We start from the raw sequence: 6375 nt of genomic DNA on the forward strand, positions 1-6375 counted from the left end.
ATTGTTCATATATCCCCCTCCTAAGCCAGCTTCAGCCCTTTGTTTTAATTCTGTAGAGACTGCATGTTGGAACAAGAAACAAAACATTTTTTTCATCAACGCTTCCCATATTACTATTGGTCTGACCCTGATGGTTACGTCCTACTCAACATTTCCCACACATAAATCAGCATTGAGCAATCACAAAGCATGCAGCGTGCATGAAAACCATTTATTTCTTGAACGTTTTTTTCTGGGAACACAAAGTCTAGTTCCTTTGCAAAGGAAGATTACACTTACTTGCATTTCAAGTAACCGGGATGGATAATGTGAAGAAGTGAATGTGACTTCCTTTATAACATATATTTCTCATTCATTTTTACAGTCTTGCAGAATTTGACTAACACTTCTGTAGTGAGAATTCTCCTGTGCCAACTTACTGCTCATAGCAATTCTGCATGTTATAGCTACACATATACACATTTGCTTATGGAACAGCCAAAGTGAAGTACACTTGCCTGAATAAGCCTGTGACATTTTCTGGTTTCTTGTCTACACTTCCATTACTGCTCAGGAAGGCTTTTCATACTCTGCACTGGAAACAAGAGTACTTCAATTATTTCCAGAGCCCTCTCCATTCATACCATTGCCCAGATGCAGCAAACGGTTCAGCTGCACCTCTGCCAAGTCCTCTGCTTCCTCCTGTTCCTTATCTCTACTCCCTGCATCTTAGTGCTCAGCCAGCACAGGCTCCTACAGTTCTCGTCTACAACAGAGGCACTTACAATTAACGCTGATTGAAAAGATACTACCAAACACCCTCTGCCATTAGCTGCCAGAGTCTGAATGACAAACAAAGGCCACCATTTGTGTTGTCTTGTTAAAATCAGATCCTTACTTACTTTCCCATGAAGTTGATGCAGGACAGAGCATAGCGCACAGACCATGTCAAGGAACCTCTACCAACCATGTTAACTCAAGATATGGAAGCAGAACATGAGGATCAGCAAGGCACTGCACATACAGCAATGAACTCCATAGCTGGTCAGTGTGGCAACAACACATGGAGGACCAAGCTCTGGTCGGGCTTGCTCATCGTTATATGCACATACCAGTTTAGGTTGGCACTAGTGCAGAGTATTTCTAAAGTTTTCTGTTTGAAGAGTAGCAGCATATCACCAAGACCAGATGGCTTCCAGGTGCTGTGAAGCAGGATGAGTATAGTAAAGAGGGTGAATAATAACCTAATGACACAAGATATTCAGTGTAGTCAAAACTAAAGATGATTACAAATACTTGAAGCAGTTACACTACTAAGTGACTATGTGCTAAAATGGCATATGAAATCTAATGGTAATGAGTGCAAAATAATCTAGTACATTATTACAAACAATAAAGATAAATATATAAATATTTATATATGTCAATATATAATAATATATATTATATATAAGTAAATACATTAGATATTTATATATTTATATGTTTATGTATTTATAATAGAATACATTATATTAAATATATATTTAAATATATAATAAAATAAATATAAATAGTCCTATATTTATATTTTTCCCCATTACATGCAAAAAGACATTTTTAAGTGTACATTTTAAAAGGCTCTCAAGTTATTACAACTCAGAGAAAAGCTCTTATTGTCAGCAAGGACAGTGCTCCGAAACATCAGCAGCATTCCTCCTTGGAGTGAAAAAGCTGAAAAATCTGTTAGGAATTGCTAATGAATAAGTGAGGAGTGCACAAAATACAGCTGTGCGTTGGAAGGTGGGGAGGGCAGAAACAAATCAATCAAAGGGTAGTCTTCCCGAGTGCTTGTAAGCCTTTCTCTCAGAGAGCAGGGTCCCACCTGCCACAGCCGCAGATGGGGCATGACTGTAGCAGACACCCCAGACTTGGACTTCCTGACAGAGAAAAGTTGTGCATGAACTGCATGACTGTGCCTGACTGTCCTGGCTGGCCCTGGACTTGCTGCCACAGTCAAAATCAGTGCTGAGTGTTCCAGTTGCACAGAAACTCTCTTCCTCTTTCATAGTACTGGAGGTAAACAACAGAAGCATCAGATTTTGACATATTGGCTCATCTGTCTAACTGTCACCTCCACACACTTGACACACCCTGTGCGGCTCTGGTGGGTTGACCTTGGCTGGACACCAGGTGCCCACCAAAGCTGCTCTATCACTCCCCTCCTCAGATGGACAGGGGAGAGAAAAGGGGGACCATGAGAGGCTCATGGGTCGAGATAAGGACAGGGAGAGATCATTCACTAATTACTGTCATGGGCAAAACAGACTCGACTTGGGGAAATCAGTTTCATTTATTACCAATCACATCCGAGTAGGGTAATGAGAAATAAAACCAAATCTTAAAACACCTTCCCCTCACCCCTCTCTTCTTCCCGGGCTTAGCTTTACTCCTGATTTCTCTACCTCCTCCTTCCCAGCGGTGCAGAGGGACAGGGAATGGGGGTTGCGGTCAGTTCATCACACGTTGACTCTGCTGCTCCTTCCTCCTCACACTCTTCCCCTGCTCCAGTGTGGGGTCCCTCCCACAGGAGACAGTCCTCCACCAACTTCTCCATCGTGAGTCCTTCCCATGGGCTGCAGTTCTTCACGAACTGTTCCAGCGTGGGTCCCTTCCATGGGGTGCAGTCCTTCATGAACAGACTGCTCCAGCATGGGTCCCCCATGGGGTCACAAGTCCTGCCAGCAAACCTGCTCCAGCATGGGCTCCTCTCTCCATGGGTTCACAGGTCCTGCCAGGAGCCTGCTCCAGTGCAGGCTTCCCACAGGGTCACAGCCTCCTTCAGTCATCCACCTGGTCTTGTGTGGGGTCCTCCACGGGCTGCAGGTGGATATTGGCTCCACTGTTAACCTCCACGGGCTGCAGGGGGACAGCCTGCCTCACCATGGTCTTCACCACGGGCTGCAGGGGAATCTCTGCTTCAGCGCCTGGAGCACGTCCTCCCCCTCCTTCTTCACTGACCTTGGTGTCTGCAGGGTTGTTTCTCTCACAGACGGTCTCAAGCTGCGCCAGGGGAAGTTTAGGTTGGATATTAGGAAAAACTTCTTCACCAAAAGGGTAGTCAGGCACTGGAACAGGCTGCCCAGGGAAGTGGTTGAGTCTCCATCCCTGGAGGTATTTAAAAGATGGGTAGACGTGGTGCTTAAGGACATGGTTTTGTGGTGGACTTGGCAGTGCTAGATTAACAGTTGGACTCAATGATCTTAAGGGTCTTTTCCAACCTTAACGATTCTATGATTCTATATTCTCGCTCCTCTCCTCTGGCTGCTGTGCCACATTTCTTTTTCACCCTTCTTAAATATGTCATCACAGAGGTGCTACAACCATTGCTGATGGGCTCAGCTTTGGCCAGCAGCAGGTCTGTCATGGAGCCAGCTGGCATTGGCTCTGTCGGGACACAGGGGAAGCTTCTGGCATCTTCTCACAGAAGCCACCCTGTAGCCCCCACTGCTACCAAAACCTTGCCATGCAAACCCAAAACAGTGGCTCAGGCATACAGCCTCCACCTCCCTTTCCCCATGCCTACCCCAAAGCTTTCTCCTTACCCCCCTCTTCTGTATCACTCAAGTCCTGACTGCAGCTGCCCCCTCCTCGATTTCAGTCTTGAGGAAATCTGTGCATGCTTAACATGTTGCAGAGGGCAGATTTATTGATTCTACTACCTGATGGAGTGAGGCTCAGGGTCCAAGGAAAGAAGAGGCAGATAGGACTTTCTTCTACCAAGTGGCCTCAGGGTCTCCTTGGAGGGCTGAGCTTTGGCTAGAACAACACTCATGGCCTTACAGATGCATGTGTATTCAGGACTGAGAGTAGAAAATTACTTTTCCTGCAGCTGGGCCACCTCTGGGTTATGGCAGATGAAGATGGGCAGCCCATAGTGATTGCAGCAGCATTACAGCACCATTCCTGAATGTGACTCTGCAGGCCAGCTTTATCATTAACATTATTATTATTATTAACTGACCCCAAACTAGTTCCCTACTGACAGGCAAGAGTCAGCAGAAAGACTTCAGAAAGCAGCAGGACACTCTTTTCCCTCAGCTGGGTGTCCTACCAGTGGGTCCTCGTCTTTTATATCCAACATTTCCTCTCCGCTATGAAGACACCGGAGGGTGGGCAACTACCACAGTTGCCTTGGCGGCACCTGGAACAACTCTGGGATCTGTCCCATCTGGTCCCCAGGCCTCCTTCACCTATGCACACGACCTCCGGGGAACAGCAGCTCATGGGGCACTGGCAGAAAAGCTGCAGCAGGCATACTCGCAGGCTGCAGAACATGTCAGAGGCAAGTGAGTGCAAAGGTGCAGCAGCAGCATCAGGAAGGATCAACAGCACAAATCACAAATTCAGAACAGAGCCTGCCAGCCTATACAGGCATCATCATGTACTGTGCACAGCACGTAGAGCTAGGAGGCATAGCATCTGTGCTGTACTGAAGTTCTGTTTGCTCTACGGCAGAAGTTACTTTCAGTGAGTTGGGAAATAGGAAGAAGGTGCAGACCCCCAGACATGAGGCATCAAGATGCCACCTGGCAGGCCAATGACCACCCTCAGCCTTTTTTTTTTTTTCTCCTTTTTTCTTTTTTTTCCACATAGCAGGACTGCCTTTACCTTCTTACATCTAATTTAAAATAATAAATTACAAAGTTTGCAACTGATGCAGACCTGACAAAAACAACATATCAGCTGGTAAAAGGATACCCCTAAAGAAGCCTCTGTTCTTCTAGTTACTAAAGCCACAATTCAGGAAAGCTCTTAATACATGATAAATTTGGGACACAGGTCTAAGAAATGTGATTTTCCTACCTTGCATGACACAAATCTTTCTTTAGGCACTAGTAATAATGAACAAATGTAGCTTAAAATGTGACATGCAGTGAAACACACAGTTCTGGCAACAAACTCCCACTGGCAAGGCTGGCAGCTTTTCCCAGAGCCTGTCCCTGCTAGACACCTTCAGGTCTGCTCTACAAAAAGCACAGCCATGCCTTGAACCATTGCCCTGGTCTCAGATATCTAGTCTGAATTTTACAGCCTTCAGAGAGAAGCAGTATAAAATTCAAATTCCCAGTTTATACCAAAAACTTACTTTAAAAAAATAAACATAACCCTTTTCTATTAAATAAATTATACATTGTATTCTTGTGATTCAGTTCACAAAAAAAGTTAAGACAGATATTGAAAAAATTAAGCTGTTGCTTGAATCTTTAAGCAAGCTGAAGCTTGAATCATTGAAATGGAGCAGGTCTCACATCTCCATTGGTTTCCAAACAGCCATCACTTAGGATTTCTCATTTATCTGCTCCTTTTTATATAGCAGTTTAGGTAGATTTCAGCTTTCTTGTATCAGAAGTTTGGACTTTCCCAAATTTTAGATAGCATTAATAGAATTTGTAATTATTTATTAGTGCTTGTGAAAATAATTTGCCTGTGCTGTTTTCTGACAAATTAAAATCAGTAATTTCTTTACTGGGTTTAAAGCCACCTAGGTAAAATCACTAAGGCTTTCTGAAATGAGCTAAAAAAACCAATACCACGTACCTTTTACTCTCAGATGGCCCCATTTGTGCCTCAACTTGTTAGCACCATCCTTCAGACAAAAAAGGATGGCAGTGATGTCGTCCAGAGAAGGTTAAAGCAGGTCATGGCAGGAGAGACCCATGCACATCACTTCCAACCTGGCAGGACAGTGCATGCTTGATCTTTGTACAGACCCCAACTACTGCTCACCATGCAAATACTAAAAATAAAATTGAATTAGAAGCTTGATCCAGCAACATAACATGAGAAGTATTTATGGCAGATGACAAAAGTAAGGGAGGCATTAACTAAGGAAATGTAAAACAGACATTAACTGAGGGTTCCCTTCTTTAAGCTGTATGTGGATCTCATGATACTACAATTTCAATAGGAATTTAAGTGAGTGTAACCAAATAATGTAATAGGCTATAGCTGCACCCTTTCTAATGTATCAGTTCTTAGCAGAACAAAGAATGTCCTCCTTGCTCCCAGGCTCCTTTTTGGACTGACGTTCTTCTTATGCAGTGGTCTGAAGAACTTTCCCTGGCAACAAAATGGGAAAAACAAAACAAAACATAATAAAAATCTTGTAAAACTGCAATGTAAACTTCCTCCCACCTACCACTCTTCTCAGGTATCTCAGGAGGAGTAACCAGTATGGCTGAAAGAAGAAAATTTATTATAAACACAGCATACAAGCCCCGAAATAGAGCACCTAGATTTTTTTTCTCCCTCTATGGGAATGACCAGACTGAGGGAGAAAAACCAATATGCCAAGTTGAGATGGGTTGCCTCAATCCTGTGAGGTGAAAGGAAAGGATATGTATAAAAAGAAAA

Source organism: Nipponia nippon, unplaced genomic scaffold (genome assembly GCF_047370975.1).
Source record: "Nipponia nippon isolate SJK-2023a ecotype South Korea unplaced genomic scaffold, ASM4737097v1 scaffold_1, whole genome shotgun sequence".
In the NCBI taxonomy this organism is placed as follows: Eukaryota; Metazoa; Chordata; class Aves; order Pelecaniformes; family Threskiornithidae; genus Nipponia; species Nipponia nippon.